The following is a 21,681-nucleotide window of genomic DNA, read 5'->3' on the forward strand; positions in this document are numbered from 1 at the left end:
CTCCCAAACTCTGCCCCTCCACAGGCGCCACCCTCAAATCTCCAGGAATTTCCCAGCCCAGAGTTGGCAACTCTACGCTACACTCCACAGGTTTTGCTGCATGTCAGAGCTTTTCAGACGCTGCTACGACAGCTCCTGGACTTCAGAAAGCCGTATCAGGCAGTCCAGTAATGGCAAGCCACCTATAAATTGCCACCTCAGAAGAGCCACAGGAGGCTCCTGAGACACCGAGTAACTTTCACTGCATGATAATTACCAAATGGCTGGGAGCCCTCTGTAAACTTTGAGGATCAAGTCAGCCTTAGTCGGACAAAGGGCTCACCCAGCCTTAGGGTTGTTAACCTCCAGGTCCTTAAACAACCCACAGCGCAATTGGCTCACCTAGTGTCAAAATCATAAAGACAAGAAACAACAATTTTCAATTTGTAATCAATTTTCTTTGACTTTCACCAAGTCTCAAACATAGATAAATATTATCTCAGACTTATACTTAGTCTCTAACAAGAATAAATTCCCAAACAACAGAAAATAGTTGATAAGGTCTCAACTTTACAAGAACTACAAAAGGATTATTCCAAGTAACAAAATGGTATTGCAAGCAAGAGCAACCAAACGGTGCATATATTTAAAGTCCGGGGAACAAACGTCATAAAGGCAACAGCCTGTAAATCGAAATCCCCCGGCAGCACATATGATAGGATCCCACACGCATCCCATTTGCGATATTGATAAGATGCGGCTCGTTTCCATACGCATTGTATTTGCGATATTGACAAGGCTGACAAGGCATGGCTCGTTATCCAGTGTTGTGCAACTATGTTCTGCAATTAACTTCTACGGAAGATTAATCAGCATGGGCAAGCTGATGAAAGTTTGAAACGTGGACAAAATCGATGACACGTTCTTGCCATCTCCAGCCCGGGGGATTTTGATTTACAGGCTGTTGCCTTTATGACGTTTGTTCCCCGGACTTTAAATATATGCACCGTTGGGTTGTTCTTGCTTGCAATACCATTTTGTTACTTGGAACAATCCTTTTGTCGTTCTTGTAAAGTTGAAACTTTATCAACTATTTTCTGTTGTTTGGGAATTTATTCTTGTTAGAGACTAAGTATAACTCTGAGATAATATTTATGTTTGAGACTCGGTGTAAGTCTAAGAAAATTTATTACAAATTGAAAATTGTTGTTTCTTGTCTTTATGATTTTGACACTAAGTGAGCTAATCGCGCTGTAAGCAAACGGGGTGCCAATCTCCTGGACTGGTCATGGCAACCCTGGCAGATGCCTGCAGCAGCCTTTCCAAACCAAGTGGCAAATCTGTACCTCCGCGGAAAGGACTCCTCTTCATCCCACGAAACCGGCAGTCAAAGAACAGCAGGCAGGGCAGCCCCTCCAGAGAATCAGAGGACATCCATGTTCCTGTGTGTCCTGTTCCAGTGGCAGCCATATCGCAGGGAGCTGTCAGGCACGTAGCACCCATCAACACCCCCCTCCCCTTGCCTCATCAGCATGATTAGCGAGCCATCGACAGACGTTGAGATAACAGTGAAACATCGTTCCTCTGGCTATGCAAAGTGACGCGCCCCGGAGACAGCTAAGAGCACCTTTGTATATGAGTAATAATCCCATCTTCAAGCAACTCTTGACCCTTTCAGTATTGCACAAGTCATTGGAATTAGAATAGTTTACTCAACGGCCCAACTTGCACACCCCGGCAGCCGACCATTAGTTGTTTTGTCACCTTTTTGTTTTAGCTTGGGAACCACAAGGGTAATCCAATCACCCTCCCCCCTGCCAGAAAACAGTATAACTAAGGTCCCAAAAGTCCATACCCTACCTTAGGTCTTTCCCTGGCATACTTGCCATCACTCTGTGATTTTGGTTTTGCGCAGCCTGATCACAATCCCTTCCCGTCTTGCTGGTCAAGTCTACGGGAACCCCCTTTCACACACACCACTGCTTTCTCAGTATCTTTTAGCCTACGGAACTCAGGACAACTCCTCTACAGGAAAGGTGCAGTATATCCTGTCATCTGCCTGCCAAATTGGCAATTGTCTCTCTACTCCTCCCTTTTGATTCCTAGACTCTCTGTATATGTTTGTGTTGCCACAATGAATGCTTGAAATACATAAACTCTCTTAATTTGGAATCTCTTGCCTCTGTCATTATTCTAAGGTCACAGATACTGGCTTTGATATACATTGGTTGCAATCCCGCTATATAAATATTGTAATTGCCATATACGTGCTAATTCCCCAATCAAAGAGCATTTTGGCTAACAGCGCTGTGGGTTATTTAAGTCTATACTAGTTCAGTGCAGGTATTTGTTATTTATAACCTCCAGGTACTAGCTGGAGATCTCCTGCTATTACAACTTATCTCCAGCCAATAGAGATCAGTTCCCCTGGAGAAAATGGCCACTTTGGCCATTGGACTCGATGGCATTGAAGTACCTCCCCTCCCCAAACCCTGCCCTCCCCAGGCTCTGCCCCCAAAACCGCCCGCTGGTGGTGAAGAGGGACCTGGCAACCCTACCTAGCCTTCTTTGTGCCTCTGTCTAGGACTGTTTGGTGCCTCTTCCCCTACCTTTTGAGGCAGCAGCCCTGATCGCTTGCCCGTATGTTCAGTTCAAGCCTGTTCGTCTCTGAAAGCAGTCTCCCCTCTGAATCTGACACCAAGATGGATTCTACCTGCTGCCAGACTGACACCCAGATAAGCCTAGTGGCCATTCCGTGAAATGTTTCCCCCCTTGGGTTGCTGTCAGAAATGGCATGCTGTTGGTTCATTCCAGAATTCTAAACAACTTCTGGGTTTGCAATCTCCCTCTCTCTAGGATTACCTAAATCATTACCGGACTTGAGAGAGAAACACAGATTCGTAATTTACTGTGTCTGGGTAGCTTTTCACTTCGATGGGAGCGCAATTGCCTGGCATATGTTGTGTGCACTCTTTTCTATAAAATAAAACATGCAAGATAAATGTGTATGTGTCATCGCGATCCCTTATGGATTCTAAGAAAACATGCGTAGAGAATGCAGTGTACTGAAACTAGGTGTCTGGCTGCCTCATTACATTCCTGCAGGCTGCTTTGGGTCGCAAGAGTCCTCAGTCTCACACAACTGATAGATAATTCACAGTGGGTAGCCGTGTTAGTCTGTCTGCATTAGTAGAAAAGAGCAAGAGTCCAGTAGCACTTTAAAGGCTAACAAAAATATTTTCTGGTAGGGTATGAGCTTTCGTGAGCCACAGCTCACTTTCTACAACTGATAGAGGCCAGCTTAGGTTGAATCTATGAAGCCTTAGAGAAAAGAACAATTGCTTAAAAATGCATAGTCCTCCGCACAGTGTAAACAACAGGTTAAGATGAAAGAGCACTGGAGCCGAACAAACCAGTGTGTGTGAACACCGCTGCCCTCTAGTGAGCGGTTCCTGGAAGCATTGCACAGATGTTTCCCTGTGGTTGCAGTCTGTAGTGCCATAACAACAACGAAGATGCTCACATCAAACCTGAAAGAAAATGCTACTGATAGGGATGCCAACCTCCAAGTACTAGCTGGAGATCTCCTGCTATTACAACTGATCTCCAGCCGATAGGGATCAGTTCACCTGGAGAAAATGGCTGCTTTGGCAATTGGACTCTATGGCACTGAAGTCCTTCCCCTCCCCAAACCCCACAGGCTTCGCCCCAAAAACCTCCCGCCAGTGGCAAAGAGGGACCTGGCAACCCTAGCTACTGAAGGTGATGACCAGGATATCCACACAGTCCGAACCCAACTTGGTATGTTGCGATGACAGCAGCTAACATACATTGGAAGATGGATCATCTTAGAGTACGCTGTGTTTTATTATGAAAGGCCAACTAAGTTCTGCAAAAGGGGACCAGGGTTTGGTCATGGGGCCCTTTGTGATGGCCCTGGCATTCAATCCTGATGGTTGATTATCATTGGAGGAAAAGGGAGGTGTTGCTGACGACCATCTACACTGTTTAAAGACTCGGAGAGCCACACTAGACGTGACTGAGCAACATCTGTGATCTGCACCTCCTGTGTCCATCTGTTCGGAGCAGCTGTGACCTGCCCCCGTACTTATTCATTCTTAAACTCTCTTCTTGGCTTGGCTTCCTGTCCTGAAAACCTCCAGACTAACAAAGACTACAGTCCACAATAGCCATGTGGATTAGCTTGGGATTTCACACATTAACAGATCACTTTAGGATACAATGGTTCCATATTAACATACCACACCCTCATTAGCACATTATCTTGATACTTACAGGACAATGATTAGCACATTACCTTTGATACTTTTTGCAGGACAATGATTCAGCTCAAACCCAACCCCTTTCTGACTATATATTACTCTTCCTACACACTTGACACTGAGAGACACTGTCCTTCAGTGTTACTCCTCTGAAGATGCCTGCCACAGCTGCTGGCGAAATGTCAGGAAAGAAAATACCAAGACCACGGTCACACAGCCCGGATAACCTACAAGAACCAATGATGGACTCTGACCGTGAAAGCCTTCGACAAGAAAATAAGGACGTTGGGAATTCTCGGATATGTAGGCTTCTTAGACAACATTGCTCTTATTGAGTGTTTTGAAGATCTCAGGACCAGAATTTATGTTGGTTGCAATCTAGGATCTCAGCCTCCATAACTGAGCATGGAGCTGTGGCCTCAGATTGCCAACTGCATTTGTGAGAGGCGGTTATGCTCAGGGAAACTGTTGAAGAAGCTGTTTCTTGTCAAGACCAGAGCTATCTCTCAGCTCAACAGGACAAAGCTGGGTATCCTGAGCTCTTGAACACATGAACACATTAAGCGGCCTTATACTGAATGAGACCCTCGATCCATCAAAGTCAGTATTTACTCAGAGGGACAGCGGCTCTCCAGGGTCTCCAGTAGAGGTCTTTCACATCACCTATTTGCCTAATTCCTTTAACTGGAGATGCCGGGGATTGAACCTGGGACCTTCTGCATGCTAAGCAGAGGTTCTACCACTGAGCCACAGCCCTTCACATGAAGCTGCCTTATACTGAACCAGACGCTGGGTCCATCAAAGTCAGTATTGTCTACTTAGACCGGCAGCGGCTCTCCAGGGTCTCAGGCAGAGGTCTTTCACATCACTTACTTGCCTAGTCCCTTTAATTGGAGATGCCGGGGATTGAACCTGGAACCTTCTGCATGCCAAGCAAAGGCTCTACCACTGAGCCACAGCCCCTCCCCTTGGTCGTGGGAAAGGCAAGGTGCCCGTCTCCAAGCCTGCCTGGTTGCTGCAGTGCAGCGGCTCTCCAAGGCTGTGGGTTCCCTTTTGTTCCCACCTGCTCTTTTCACAAGGCCTACATAGCTAATATCGCAGCTATAGATCAAGAATGTATTTATAGACCCAAACTCTGCAAGGAACACCATTGGCTGTTGCCATGGGAACTGGGATTCTAAAAGTATTCAAAAGGTTTGTTCAGGGAGGTTTAAAGCCGACACATGGGCTTCAAAAGCAGTAGGCTGTTCTAGGAGCGCCAATCTGGGTTCAAGAGGTTGCCTGTTTGAGTGTCTCCTCTATTAGACAGCTAGAGGCAACCCCTCTGTAGGATTTGCACATATTCTCAAAGGTGGGCCCTCTTTGGCTTGCATTCTTGAAGTATAGAATGCAGCTTGCATTCCTGAAGTATACAGCGCAGCTGTTACAGCCAGTCTAAAGAACTGTGCTGGCAGAATTCCATTTGCACCAAGCTTCATGTGTCCCTTCTCTGGTGTGGCTGCAGCATGAGGACGGGATTTTTTTAAAATGCAGCCTTGAACACACATGAAGCTGCCTTATACTGAATCAGACCCTTGGTCCATCAAAGTCAGTACTGTCTACTCAGACCGGCAGCAGCTCTCCAGAGTCTCAGGCAGAGGTCTTTCCCATCGCCTACTTAGTACCCAGCTTGCTGGGGTAAAGGGAAGATGACTGGGGAAGGCACTGGCAAACCACCCCGTAAAACAAAGTCTGCCTAGTAAATGCCAGGATGTGACGTCACCCCATGGGTCAGGAATGACCTGGTGCTTGCACAGGGGACCTTTACCTTTTTTTTTTTACTTGCCTAGTCCCTTTAATTGGAGATGCTGGGGATTGAAACCAGGACCTTCTGCATGCCAATCAGAGGCTCTACCACTGAGCCACGTCCCCTCCCCAAATTGAGCGCTGTCCCGTGTGAGGCTCGAACTCACGTGACGCGCTGCTTACTGCGCCAATGAGGCTCCCTTGCAGAGAGCTATTGAAGCGCACCCTCCCGGCTCTGTGTACCCAGTGCTCTACTCCACCCCTCCTTCATTCTCATTCTCTGCACATCCCTTTGGTTTGGCAGCTGCTCCGCTGTCTTCGTCCAGTGTCTCTGATGGCTAGACAGACACTTTGAGGCGTCATCTTTTCCAGTGCATTAGAATAATAGAATCATAGAGTTGGAAGGGACCACCAGGGTCATCTAGTCCAACCCCTTGCACAATGTAGGAAATTCACAACTACCTTCCCCACACACACCCAGTGCCCAGAATATGGCCAAGATGCCCTCCCTTTCATGAACTGCCCAAGTTCATAGAATCAGCATTGCTGACAGATGGCCATCTAGCCTCTGTTTAAAAACCTTGTTGCAATAAGGTAGGGTCGCCAACTTTGGATTGGGAAATCCATGGAGACTTTGGGGGTAGCGCCTGTGGATAGTTGGGTTTGGGGAAAGGAGAGGCTTCAGCAGGGTATAATGCCATAGAGTTCACCCTCCAAAGCATACATTTTATCCATGGGAACTGACTTCTGTCATCTAGAGATCAGTTGTAATCCCAGGAGATCTCCAGGCCCCACCTGGAGGTTGGAAACCCTACAAAAAGACCAGTGCTAACTTGAAAACTGTGTTGCAAGAAAATGTCTTACTACTTACAAGTCCCCCATTGCAATGGCAGTGAGGGGCGGCTTAGAAATTTGGTTCCAATGAGGGACTCCGGGGAATTAAATTGTGATCAGCTAGGCAGGCACATATCTCTCACTCTCTCTCTATCCCCAGCTCCTCCCACGTTGCCCCCTCTTGCCAAGGAGTTAGGTTTGCCAACCTCCAGGTACTAGCTGGAGATCTCCCGCTATTACAACTGATCTCCAGCCGACAGAGATCAGTTCCCCTGGAGAAAATGGCCGCTTTGGCAATTGGACTCTATGGCATTGAAGTCCCTCCCCTCCCCAAACCTCGCCCTTCTCAGGCTCCACCCCAAAAACCTCCTGTCGGTGGCGAAGAGGAACCGGGCAACCCTACAAGGAGTACTGGGGAGGTGGCATCTTGATAGCAGCTTGGCAAGGCCCTGCTCCTTAACCAATCTTTGGAGCAAAAAAAAAGGCTGGTAGGCACTGGGTGGTAACATAAGAGCATTGCTGTTGAGACAGCAAGGTAGACTTCCCCTGACTATGGAAGATCCACTGATTAACAATTTGTAATAATCTCTTTTCCTTTCTGTATATGTATTAGGACAGCAAGGGAATAGCTTGTTGCTGGGCAGGGTGTCTCTGTGTGTCTGTATGCTAGTAACTGGGGCAAGAGTCACGGAGGGTTACAGTAAACCATAACAAGAACTGGGTGAAACTGTTACTTTACTGCCGCCTCTATGTCTGTAGTGCTATCAGCTTTACCCTGAATGTTGATGGGTTGTCATATCTTGAATTTGGATAAATATCTCTCCCTCAGTACAACCGGGACTCAGAGATTTCTGCCCATTAGGGCCTCTGGGTCGCAGCTGCTCCAAATAAATAATTGTTTCTTGAAACAATGGTCTTTGGGTCTCTCTCCCCCGCCCCCCCCCGGTTTGTCACAACACTGTAGATTACCCCATAATGCTTCTTTGCATAATGGGAGGAGAGAAGGAAAGGTGATACCTGGTGCAAAGATGGACAAGTAGAACACCGTTAGCACTCTAGGTATAAGCTTAGACCAGAAAAGCTGCCTGTTTGTCTGTTCATTTTCCCACTCCCCAATTGCTGCAGCCAGAGTCAAATAAGCTCCTGTCCCCTGACGTGCCCTTGTTATTTGATCGGCACATTCTTGGGGGCTCGCCTAGGCTCAAAGTGTAACTCATCTGTTTGGGAGTTACTGCCCTGAGATTGCAGAGGTGAAAATAGAAGCACAGGCAGGATGTCCCCATGTGCTTGCAGTGGCGGCCTTTTTCCATCAGAGGGCGCCAGGGGCCTTTGCTTGCGAAAGGGAACACCTTGCGGAATCCACGCTTCCTACCGAATGACCTCCTGGATCTGGGAGTACCAGATTCCAGCAGAGAGGCTGAGACACAGCTAGATCCTGGCTGATGTTCTTTAACTCCTGGACGATGATGCGCCCAGACAGCGAGACCAGGAGTTTAGACTCTGCTTCAAAGAGGAGCAGGTTGCGCTTGAACTCTTTGGGATCTCCTTTGAGGTGGAGTGCGCATGCTTTGCATGTACTAGGCAGCCCCTACGTTCAAACCCGAACATCTCTCCAGTTAGAAAGAGCTCCCTTAGCAAGTATTGGGGGGAGGGAACCCTTTCTCCACCAGAGACCTTGGAGAGCGGCTGTTTAAACGAACCACAAGTCTGATTCAGTAAAAGGCAGCTTCAGATATGGTTGATTCATGATTGGAAGGGCCATGTCTCAGTGGAAGTGTACGTGTGCCACATGTAGAAGGTCCCAGGTTCAGTCCCCAGTGACTCCAGTTAAAGCACTGGTTCCCAACCGGGGGTCCATGGACCCCCAGGGGTCCGCGAGAACTAAATTAAGGTCCACGAAACAAAGTTATAAACCCATAATAAATTAATATTTTCAATTAAAAGTTCTCTATTATAAAAATATATATTCAAATATTATTCTAAGTTTAAGGTTTAACTAACAGTTATGATTAAAGTTTATTTTCAAATTCTCTGAATTTTTATTTTGAACCTTGGGGTCCCTGCACCGAACAAAAAAGTCCTAGTGGTCCCTGGTCAAAAAAAGGTTGGGAACCACTGAGTTAAAGGATCTCACATGGCAGGTGTTAGGGGAAACTTTTACTCTGCCCGAGAACCCCTGAAAGCCTCTGCCACTCAAAGTACAGAATGCTGAGCTAGGTGAAGCGGTGGACTCTCTCAGTATGTGACGCCTTCATATAATCATCCTGCCCAGACATGAATTTTGGGAGTAGAAGGTGGGGGTGGAGGAAAGTGCCATCAAGTTACAGCTGACTTGTGGTGACCCACAGGGTTTTCAAGGCAAGAGATGTTCAGAGGTGTTTTGCCATTGTTTGTCTTTGCGTAGCAACTCTGGACTTCCTTTGTGGTCTCCCGTCCAAATATTGACCAGGGCTGACACTGCTGAGCTTCTGAGAGCCAACAAGATTGGGCTCACCTGGGCCATACAGGTCCAAAGGTACTCAGTACAAAAAGAGTATACCAGCAAAAGGTAGTTGATAAGACCATAAGAACATAAGAAAAGCCCTGCAGGATCAGACCCAGGCCCATCGAGTCCAGCAGTCTGTTCACACAGTGGCCAACCAGGTGCCTCTAGGAAGCCTGCAAACAAGACAACTGCAGCAGCACCATCCTGCCTGTGTTCCACAGCACCCAAGATAATGGGCATGCTCCTCTGATCCTGGAGAGAATAGGTATACATCATGACTAGTATCCATTTTTACTAGTATCCATAAATACCACTCTCCTCCATGAACATGTCCACTCCCCTCTTAAAGCCCTCCAAGTTGGCAGCCATCACCACATCCTGGGGCAGGGAGTTCCACAATTTAACTATGCGTTGTGTGAAGAAATACTTCCTTTTTCTGTTTTGAATGTCTCACCCTCCAGCTTCAGCAGATGAGGATGACAATGATGTGCTGTCAAGTCAAAACTGACTCATGGTGACCCCAGGACCATGGTGCTTTAAAGTTAAGAGATGAACAGAGGTGGTCTGCCATTGCCTTACTTTGCTTAGCAATCCCCATCATTCTTGGTGGTCTCCCATCCAAGTACTAACCATGGCTGATCCTGCTTAACTTCCAAGTGCTTCTAAGATCAGGCTAGGCTGGGCAACCAGGCTGCCAATCAATAAGGCATCTGTCCCCTTTGATACAACCTGGGGCTTTCAAAAACAGTGCGACCTGTAGAAAATCTGCAGCTGAAAACACTTCTGATCTCTGCAACCCTGTCCTGGGGAAAGCTGCACTACTTGTATTTTTGCCTGTAGTAGCAGAGAGGCCCTCCCGGCAAAGGAAGATGGTAACCGAAACAGGAAGAGAGAAGTTAAATGACTCATGGCAATTATGCTCCAGCGCCAGGTCTTCTGATTCTGGAGCCTGTGCATTAGACACCGTGCCATCTCTCTTCTCTTTGGCTCCCTCCCTGGGATTCTAACCGCTCCAAACCTTCTGCTCTGGTTCCGCGTGCAGAGAACACTCTGTATGGATGAAACGGGGCTTCTGTCTCACAGGCATGCCATCCAGATGGAGCTGCTACAATATTTCGGCTCGAGACGATCAAACCCGACTTTCAGACTGGTCACTGGGATGTTACTAACTGGCTGCTGTGAATTTGGGATGGGAGGAGTCCAGGCTCAAAATCGTGGTTGGGAAAGATGGTTTCATCCATCTCCCCAAAACACGCCTGCTCCATCTTTTAAAGAGATTTATCTGTTTCTTTCTTACTGGAGAATCAGTGTGGTGTAGTGGTTAAGAATGGTGGTTTGGAGTGGTAGACTCTGATCTGGAGAACTGGGTTTGATTCCCCACTCCTCTGCATGAGCGGCGGAGGCTAATCCAGTGAACCAGATTGGTTTCCCCACTCCTACACATGAAGTCACAGTTCTCTTAGAGCTCTCTCAGCCCCACCTACCTCACAGGGAGGGTGTCTGTTGTGGGGAGGGGGAGGGAAGGTGATTGTAAGCCTGTTTGATTCTTCCTTAAGTGGTAGAGAAAGTCGGCATATAAAAACCACTTCTTCCAGTGAGTAACCGTGTTGGTCTGAAGTAGAAGAGCAAATCCGGTAGCACTTTAGAGACCAATGAGATTGTCAGGCTCCTGTCTTCACATCTGACAAAGGGGGCTTTGACTCTCAAAAACTTTGACTCTCAAAAGCTTATACCCCAACAAGCTTGTTGGTCTCTAAGGTGCTACAGAAATTAAGACTAGTTATTCTTCCTGGAGAATTTGATTGGTCTCCTTCCCCACTCTTTCTTTCTTTTAACTAGTTGCTGGTCTCTCTCCACCACCAACACCATCCCATCTCATTTTGGCTTTTGCTGTATCTGCAAGCTAAGCTTTGCAGAAGGTCAGTCACAAACCAGTTACAGCAGAAAAATAGTTTTACAACCTCTTACCTCTTCTTCTGCCTTAGAACCTGTCGGTAATATCCTACCAGGAATGTTCAGTTTGGAGAAGAGGAGGTTGAGGGGGGCACGATTGCTCTCGTGAAGTATTTGAAGGGCTGTCACTTAGAGAAGGGCAGGGAGCTGCTCCTGTTGGAAGCAGAGAACAGGACTCGCAACAATGGGTTTAAATTGCGGGCGAAGAGGTACCAGCTGGATATTAGGAAAAAATTTTTTACAGTAAGAGTTGTTTGACAGTGAAAACAGGTAACTAGGGAGGTGGTGAGCTCCCCCTCACTGGCAATTTTTAAACAGAGGCTGGGCAAGCACTTGTCAGGGATGCTCTAGGCCAGGGGTCCTCAAACTTTTTAAACAGGGGGCCAGTTCACTGTCCCTCAAACACTGTTGGGGGCCGGACTGTTTCGGGGGAGGAGGCAGCGGCGCGAGGGGGCTCTCCGGAAAAGCATCCTCCTTACAAGCCCGGTCATTCCCCCTGTAGTGGTTAAGAGTGGTGGTTGGGAGCGGGGACTCTAGAGAACCGGGTTTGATTCCCCACTCCTCCATGTGAGAAGCGGAGGCTAATCTGGTGAACCTGGTTGGTTTCCCCACCCCTACTCACGAAGCCAGCTGGCTGACCTTGGGCAAGTTACAGCTCTGTTAGCGCTCTCTCAGCCCCACCTGCCTCACAGGGAGTCTGTTGTGGGAGGGTATGGGAAGGGGATTGTAAGGCAATTTGAGTCTCCCTTTAGTGGTAGAGAAAGTTGGCATGTAAAAACCAAGGCCATTTATTCATGGAAGGGTTTGCCTTGGATTTGCCGCTCTCCAGATGCACATTTTCCCCAACCTCCTGTGCATAAATGGCCACAAGTCTTTTTCTTCTCCCTGGAGATATGCCCAGGCCCCCCCCAAGGGGCCCCTACAATTACCTCCAGGCCACAAGGATACCCCCAGGAGGAGAGAGAGCCCCGAGCCGTGAGAACGCTGCCAACTGTGGCCAAAACAGGAACGCCAGGACAGGAAGGGGGCGACTGGGCGGCGTGCGAGGCAGCAAGACGCCTCGCGCACCCAGGAAAGGAGGTTTTGGGTTTGGGAGGGAGAGGGGGAAGGGGGCGACCGGGCGGCACGCGAAGCAGCAAGATGCCTTGTGTGCCCAGGAAAGGGGTTTTGGGCTGGAGAGGGAGCAGGGAAGGGGGCGACTGGGGCGGGAGGGAGGCTTCCAGTTGTGCGTACACAGCCAGGAAGCCCAGAAAAGCTCTGGGGAGGGGGGCAAGGGGGGACTGGCTTCCTTGGTCCCCGGGCCGGACAAAAGCCCTCCGGGGGCCGGATCCGGCCCTCGGGCCTTAGTTTGAGGACCCCTGCTCTAGGCTGATCCTGCATTAAGCATAGGGTTGGACTAGATGGCCTGCATGGCCCCTTCCAACTCTATGATTCTTATGATGTTGTTATTTCTACTTGTTGCATACAATAAGCCATGTGTTTTGCAGTCAAACCTTCAAATAAATAAAGTGTTCCCAGGGTGATCTAACCCCAACTGCACATTCATACGCTGGAGTTCTTGTACTTCCCACTGAAAGGAGGGTGCATCACAAGTGTTGTGAAGTTGCACAGGGCAACTGTTTAAGATAGGAGGTGGCAAGAACTATTAAAAGCTTGTGGAAACAGCTGGGATGGACAGAGGTGGGGGTGATTAGGCTGCCAGAACATACTGTAGATTAATTAACAAATCTGGGATTTGGCCAGAGAAATAACCCAGCATCTGGTGGACACGGCAGACCATGCACATGGGTTTTTTGTTTGTTATATTGTACCAGGCCAGGCTGCCAGTTGCTCTAGCCTAGCAGTGTCGTCTTCTGCCGGTGGATCTCCACATTCTTAGGGAGAAGGTCTTCTTCACTACCTAAGAATGGCAGAAGTCAGATACTGACTTCCATCACCAACCAAAAGGGAGACTCCAACCAAGAAGTCAGAAGGAGATTGAGACTGGGAAGGGCAGCCATGAAGGAGCTAGATAAGATCCTTAAGTGTAAAGATGTCTTGACCAGGATCAAGAAAATGCATACTATAAGAACATAAGAAAAGCCGTGCTGGATCAGACCAAGGCCCATCAAATCCAGCCGTCTGTTCACACAGTGGCCAACCAGGTGCCTCTAGGAAGCTCACAAAGAAGACCTCTGCAGCCACATTATCCTGCCTGTGTTCCACGGCACCTACTATAATAGGCATGCTCCTCTGATACTGGAAAGAATGGATATGCATCATGACTAGTATCCATTTTTACTATGATATTTTTTTCACTTTGATATTAGTACCATTTTTACTAGTATCCATTTTTACTAGCCACGAATAGCCCTGACCTCCGTTAACATGTCCCCTCTTACAGCCTTCCAAATTGGCAGCCATCACCACATCCTGGGGCAGGGAGTTCCACAATTTAACTATGCGCTGTGTGAAGAAATACTTCCTTTTATCTGTTTTGAATCTCTCACCCTCCAGCTTCAGTATTCCCTCATACTATGTATGGGTGTGAAAGTTGGACAATGAAGGAAGAGTCACTGGAAAAGACAATCATGCTAGGAAAAGTGGAAGGCAGCAGGAAACACCCACCACTAGAATTAACACAGGGAAAGTGCATTTGAATGGAGATACAACTCTTACCTGTCTTTTTGATTGCTTTGGAAGAGCACCTTTGGTGAAACTCTACCTCTGTTGTAGGGTTACCAGGTCCCTCTTTGCCACCGGCGGGAGGTTTTTTGGGTGGAGCCTGAGGAGGACGGGGTTTGGGGAGGGGAGGGACTTCAATGTCATAGAATCCAATTGCCAAAGCGGCCGTTTTCTCCAGGTGAACTGATCTCTATCAGCTGGAGATCAATTGTAATAGCAGGAGATCTCCAGCTAGTACATGGAGGTTGGCAACCCTACTCTGCTGGGATGCTCAATCTTCCCCTCCCCCTTCTTCCTGCTGCCTTAGTGACCTATCAGCAATGTGGGAATGACTCATCAATGCTTGTGGCAGGTCCACGCCTTTTTTAACACGTCTATTTTAGCTGTTGCTCTGTAAAGCAACAGCAACGGGGAAAGCCTGGGAACAGAGAGAGAGAGAGAGAGAGAGAGAGAGAGACATCTCTCTCAAGAGATTCTTTGACCCAACTGTTCACTGGAGCTCGTCACATGCCTTCCTACCTATGGAAGACGTGGGACATTCAGGGCATGTAAGCCTGGATCTGCATTTGGAAAAGGAGGGCGGAGGAGGAGGTGCCAAACTGAAGCCAGCGCTGTGGATTGAGGCCTTGGGAGCTGCCTCCGTGTGCTTTTTCTGTCCGTGGTGAAAAGCGACGTGGTCACCTCCTCCGAGTTCATTTTCTGGGTGTGGAAATGAACAAGCCTGTTGCCAAACCTGGCCTCCGTTTCAACCCTTTGGTATACGACAAAGGGAGAATCCCCATGCGTAGTGAGAAGACCTCGATCCTCAAAGTGTTCACTTTGGTCAGAGGACCCCTGGATTTCAATAGAGCTTGCGGCTTTGGCAGTGGGCATGGGGAGTTGTTCGTTTGAGGATATTAGAAGCCCCCTTTGATTCATGGCCCCGTCCTTTGTGCTTGGAAGTCCCACTTAGAGAGCCAGCATAGTGTAGTGGTTTGGAGCGGTGGACTCTGATCTGGAGAACCGGGTTTGATTCCCCACTCCTACACATGAGCGGTGGAGGCTAATCTGGTTAACTAGGTTGGTTTCCCCACTCCTCCACACGAAGCCAGCTGGGTGACCTTGGGCTAGTCACACTCTCTCAGCCCCACCTACCTCACAGGGTGTCTGTTGTGGGTAGGGGAAGGGAAGATTATAAGTCTGTTTGATTCTTCTTTAAGTGGTAGAGAAAGTCGGTATATAAAAACCAACTATTACTCCTCCTCTTCCTTCTCCTCCTCCTCCTCCTTCTTCTGATGGAATCTTCTTCCAAGCAAGCATGCTGCCTGCAGTTGTGCAGTTAGACGCTGATGGATGCTGAGCTTGCATTCTTCTGCTTTCCTTTGACTCTGGCACTCCAGTCCTTCCCCCCCTCCCCGATGCTGATTGCGTTCAATACTTCAGCGCAGCCTCACGTGGTGGAAGAATGCCTTCCTTGGGGACCAAGGCATTGATCCGTAGCTGCTGCTAGCAGAAGACACAGCTTCCTTTCTCTGTCCATTTGGTCAAAGTAACATCCAGTCGCTGCGCGACCGATGACCAGTGGGCTGTTTCTGCACAACCTGTGGGGAGTGCCAGGTGATGGGTCTAGAGTGCAGGGCAAGGGCTCTCCAGTGACAAGGCAAGCTCCCCCCTTTCCTGAGCCCTCCACGACATCTGACTCATGAAGTCAAATGTCACCCACCAGCCCCATGCGGACCACACACTCCCATTCCAGAATATTTATTGGTGGGCTGACCATGCACCAGACCCTTAAGAACCCAAGAACATAAGAAAGGCCATGCTGGATCAGACCAAGACCCATCATCAGTCTGTTCACACAGTGGCCAACCAGGTGCCTCTAGGGAGCCCGCAAGCAAGATGACTACAGCAGCATTATCCTGCCTGTGATCCATAGCACCTAATATAATAGGCCTGCTCCTCTGAACCTGGAGAGAATAGGAATGCATCATGACTAGTAGCCATGGATAGCCCTATTCTCCATAAGAACATAAGAAAAGCCCTGCTGGATCAGACCAAGGTCTATCAAGTCCAGCAGTCTGTTCACACAGTGGCCAACCAGGTGCCTCTAGGAAGCCCCCAAGCAAGACGACTGCAGCAGCACCATCCTGCCTATGTTCCACAGCACCTAATTTCATAGGCATGCTCCTCTGATCCTGGAGAGAATAGGTATGCATCATGACTAGCATTCATTTTGACTAGTAGCCATGAATAGCCCTCTCCTCCATGAACATGTTCACTCCCCTCTTAAAGCCTTCCAAGTTGGCAGCCATCACCACATCCTGGGGCAGGGAGTTCCACCATTTAACTATGTGTTGTGTGAAGAAATACTTCCTTTGATCTCTTTTGAATCTCTCACCCTCCAGCTGCAGCAGATGACCCCGGGTTCTAGTCTTCAAGTCTTACTCTAGTCGGTGCTAGTCAGACCCCCTCCCGTCCCACCCACCCCCGGGCAGTTCTGCATCCGGTTACGTGCACAACATTTCATGAAAGAGGTAGACAAACTGGAACGAGTTCCAAGGAGACCAACAAAGATGGTCAGGGTTTTGAAAAACAAGTCCTGTGAGGAAAGTCTGAAGGGGCTGGATATGTTTAGCCTGGGGAAGGGGGGACAGACACCAGACCTGAAGGCTGGACTTGTGGAAGAGGGTGAAGACCTGTTCCCCACTGCTCTAGAAGACATGGCTGGATGTCATGAGTTTCAGCTACCAGAGGGTCAAATTCAGCTGCACACTTGGAGACATTTCCTAATGGCAGGAGCAGTTCGACAACAGAACCAAGGGCTCTCCCCAGCTGGGAGTCTTCAAGCAGTAACTGGACAGCCACCTCTGGACAGCGCTACCTTGAGTGGCAGGGGGCTGGACTAGATGGCCTAGAAGGTCCCTCCCAACTCTAGGACTATGACCCCCCAAAGGGAGATTGAGCCTGAACTGGGTGTGGCCAAGAGGGTGAGGTTTGGGGCCCCCAATGACGAAGCAGCAAAGCAGAGCAAATAGTTTGTGCTGATGTAATCCCCCCCCCCCGTAAGGCATTCTGAAATCTGCTTAGACAAGATAATCCACTTAAAATATCAGTCTCTCATAAATACATAGATTCTTCTCATTGGCAGTCTGCTTCAAGTGGAAAGCTAGTTTGATCGAGAGATGCTTAAAATGTTTCTTTTCTGAAAAGGACACGCCAGGGTGTTTCTTCTCCGACATTACTACACTGTAGGTCCCCCATCTGGGTGAGGCTTCTCCACACATGCACCCCCCCCACACACACACACCATTTGACTTGGTGGCCTTACTAAAGGGTCAGGCCTGCTCTGCCCTACGTTACAATCAACTGCACACATATCGATGCTCCCTGCCGAAAGCTCTCCGGCCGTTGCGCTTTCTCTGATCAGGATCAACTCCCCCCCACCTTTGGCTGCTGTAGTTGAGCTTCTTGAATTCTTTGTGGAAACTGGCTCTATTTTTATCCAACTAAGGAAGATCAGATTTGCAGTAATTGGCTGGATAAACAGACACACTCTGTACGAACCAAGCAAATGGGATACAGTCGGTGGCCAGCAAAGGCACTTTGCTGATGCTCCGCCCTCTGACCGTAATTAGACTAATTTACAACAGTCATGCTGGTAACATGTCCATTAAAGGCTGGGCCCCCAACTCCCCCCCCAACACACACACACACACACAATCTCTTCTCCTGGTGCAAATCAAGTAGAGGCCTTGTGTTTGTCAGGAGTAAGTATAAAGCATTTCCTGACTAGCACTAAAGCTCTTAGCAAAATGGAATTAGAGCCAACACGTGCTAGTATTTCTCTTTCCGGCTAACTTAGGTCCTGACTTTTCTTGACCTGAAGGAGATTACTGACATTATGGCAGGACCCAATGAGAATCAGTCTGCTTCCGAGATGCTCAGAGGCACGCCCGGTGGTCTGGCCGTTTCTAGCTCTTCTGAATCCTAGTCATAAATTGGAATCTACTGAGGAACGTCAGAGGAGCTTTGGTCACAACAGGATTCATTCTGTGTTCAGCAACCCGTGTGTGTGTGTGTGTGTGTGTGTGTGTAATGCCATCAAGTCGCTTCCAACTTATGGTGACTCTATTAATTAATGTCGTCCAAAATATCCTATCATTAACAGCCTTGCTTTGGTCTTGCAAACAGAGGGCCGTGGCTTCCTTGATGGAGTCAAGCCAACTCACGTTGGGTCTTCCTCTTTTCCTGCTGCCTTCAGCTTTTCCTAGCGTTATTGTCTTTTCCAGTGAGTCTTGTCTTCTCATAATGTGACCAAAGGACGATAGCCTGATTTTGGTCATTTTAGCTTCTAGGGAGAGTTCAGGTTTGATTTGGTCTAGAAGCAACTGATTTTTTGGTGGTCCGTGGTCTCTGAGAAACTTTTCTCCAACACCACATTTCAAATGACTCCGCTTTCTTCATTGTCCAACTTTCACACCAATACATAGTCAATGGGGAACATAAGAACATAAGAAAGGCCCTACTGGATCAGACCAAGGCCCATCAAGTCTAGCAGTCTGTTCACACAGTGGCCAACCAGGTGCCTCCAGGAAGCCACAAACAAGATGACTGCAGCAGCACCATCCTGTCGGTGTTCCACAGCATCTAATATAATAGGCATGCTCCTCTGATACTAGAGAAAACAGGCATGCAGCATGACTAGTATCCATTTTAACTAATAGCCATGAATACCCCTTTCCTCCATGAATATGTCCACTCCCCTCTTAAAGCCTTCCAAGTTGGCAGCCATCACCACATCCCGGGGCAAGGAGTTCCACAATTTAACTATGCGTTGTGTGAAAAAATACTTCCTTTTATACGTTTTGAATCTGTCACCCTCCAGCTTCAACAGATGACCTCACATTCTAGTATTATGGGAGAGGGAGAAAAGCTTCTCCCTGTCCACTCTCTCCAAACCATGCATAATTTTATAGACCTATATCATGTCACCCCTTAGCAGCCTTCTTTCCAAGCTAAACAGCCCTAAGCGTCTTAACCGCTCCCCATAGGACAGTTGCTCCAGTCCCCTAATCATTTTGGTTGCTTTTTTCTGCAGCTTCTCAAGCTCTGTAATATCCTTTTTTAGGTGCAGTGACCAGAACTGTACACAGTATTCCAAGTGTGGTCTCACCATAGATTTGTACAAGGGCAGTATGATATCAGCAGTTTTATTCTCTATTCCTCGTCTAATTATGGCCAGCATGGAATTTGCCTTTTTTACAGCAGCCACACACTGGGTTGACATCTTCATTGAGCTATCCACTACCACCCCAAGATCCCTTTCTTGGTCTGTCGCTGCCAGCACAGATCCCATCAGTGTATATGGGAAGCTGGGATTTTTTGCCCCAATATGCATGTAACTTTACACTTACTCACATTGAATCTCATGTGCCATTTTAATGCCCATTCTTCCAGTATGTAGAGTTCCTTCTGGAGCTCTTCACAGTCTGATTTTGTTTTAACCACCCGAAATAATGTGGTGCCATCTGCAAACTCGGCTACTTCACTGTTTAACCCCAACTCCAGGTCATTGATGAACAGGTTGGAAAGCACCGGTCCCAACACAGATCCCTGAGGGACCCCTCTGCTCACTTCCCTCCACTGTGAGAACTGACCATTGATTCCTACTCTCTGCTTCCTATTTTTCAGCCAACTCTCAATCCATAAGAGGACTTAGAATAGAAAGGCATGAATTTTCTTGATCTTGGTCGCCAGCAAGACATCTTGACACTTAAGGATCTTTTCTAGCTCCTTCATGGCTGCCCTTCCCAGTCTCAATCCCCTTCTGACTTCTTGTGTCCAGTCTCCCTGTTGGTTGATGATGGAGCCAAGGAATAGAAAATCTTGAACGATTTCAGCAACCTGCTACGGGGATATTTGATCAAACCAAGAAGGGAAAGTTGGTTGGGAGGGAAGGGAGAAGTGCTCTGCTGCGTGATTTTCAGGGCAATCCTGAGCTGAGTTACACCTTTCGAAGCCCATTCACTTGAATGGACTTAGAAGGGGACAGCTCTGCACTCTTTAGCTCCAATTTCAGTTCCTATTCCCTTCATGCACCAAAGCAACTAACATTTGAGCTGTTCATGATTATCTTGACAGTGATGCTAATCTGGTGAACTGGATTTGTTTCCCCACTCCTCCACATGAAGCCAGCTGGGTGACCTTGGGCAAGTCACTCTCTCTCAGCCCCACCTGCCTCACAGGGTGTCTGTTGTGGGGAGGGGAAGGGAAGGTGATTGTAAGCCGGTTTGATTCTTGGTAGAGAAAGTCAGCATATAAAAACCAACTCGAATAAGAAGCCTTTATTGGCATTAGTTATACAACATCTGGACATCTGAAAGCTGGACAGTGAAGAAAGCTGATAGGAAGAAAATAGATTCCTTTGAAATGTGGTGTTGGAGGAGAGCGTTACGGATTCCATGGACTGCCAAAAAAACAAACCAGTGGGTTATAAATCAAATCAAGCCTGAACTGGCCCTAGAAGCTAAAATGACTGAGGCTATTTTGGTCACGTCATGAGGTGACAAGAGTCACTGGAAAAGACAGTCATGCTAGGAAAAGTTGAGGGCAGCAGGAAAAGAGGAAGACCCAACAAGAGATGGATGGACTCAATAAAGGAAGCCACAGCCTTCAATTTGCAAGATCTGAGCAAGGCTGTCAAAGATAGGACATTTTGGAGGACTTTCATTCATAGGGTCGCCATGAGTCGGAAGTGACTTGATGGCACTTAACACACACACATACAACATCTATATAAGCATGATAAAAACAATTTAGAATCATCTCCATAAAATTGACACTAAAACAGGTTTGAATACATTAGAAGTTACTCACTTCACAGCCCTAAAATTACCTCATGAGTTGCAAAGCTTTAACGCACTTTAATTGCCCTCAGTAAAAATCTTGCCACCACATCAATTATTAGTGGATCCTGCGCGTTCATAAGGATGGAGGCCTTAGTGCTTACAGGTAGCCATTCTTTGTCTGCGAAGTTTGGGTCTATTAATTGAAAACGATCTGTAGCATAAAGAGGACAGTTGATTAAAACGTGGGAGACCATTTCAATTTTACCCTTTCCACAGGGACACACCCTTTCTGCAAAAGGGACTTTATTATATCTCCCTTGCAGCACCGCAGAAGGGAGAACATTTAGTCTAGCCAGCATATAGGCTCTTCTTTGATTAGGATCCGTTAGGCATGTTAAATATTAGGGTCTAGAAGGGCTGTTGAGGGAAGGCTCCCAGCAGAGAGGTGAGTGAGCACCTACTGTTTGCCAATCTCCTAAGGTCGTGTTGTTCTATGTCTAGAAATCTGCGCTTGATCAGGGCATAAGCTGCTTCCTCTGTGAGACAGTACAGCGAATCCAAGGGGATCCCTGTTTGTTTAATTTTGCTTTCTATAGGGTTTAACCAACTGGAATATTTAGATTCGGATAGCCTATGGTAAACAATAAAAACCAACTCTTCTTCTTCGAAAGACCGTGACCGGCTATGGATGGGACTTGTTGGCAAGCAGAACATTTGTCAACAATGTGGAAGTCCTTAACCGAGGAGGGAGTCCTTTGCGGGTCCCCTTCCTTAAACCCCCTGCTCCCAAACCTGTAGATCTTGGGATCTGGCCAGATTGCGAGAGTGGTGTAGTGGTTGGAGCAGGATTGGAGACAGGTTCAGATTCTTG

The sequence above is a fragment of the Euleptes europaea genome, chromosome 17 (assembly GCF_029931775.1).
Source record: "Euleptes europaea isolate rEulEur1 chromosome 17, rEulEur1.hap1, whole genome shotgun sequence".
NCBI lineage: Eukaryota > Metazoa > Chordata > Lepidosauria > Squamata > Sphaerodactylidae > Euleptes > Euleptes europaea.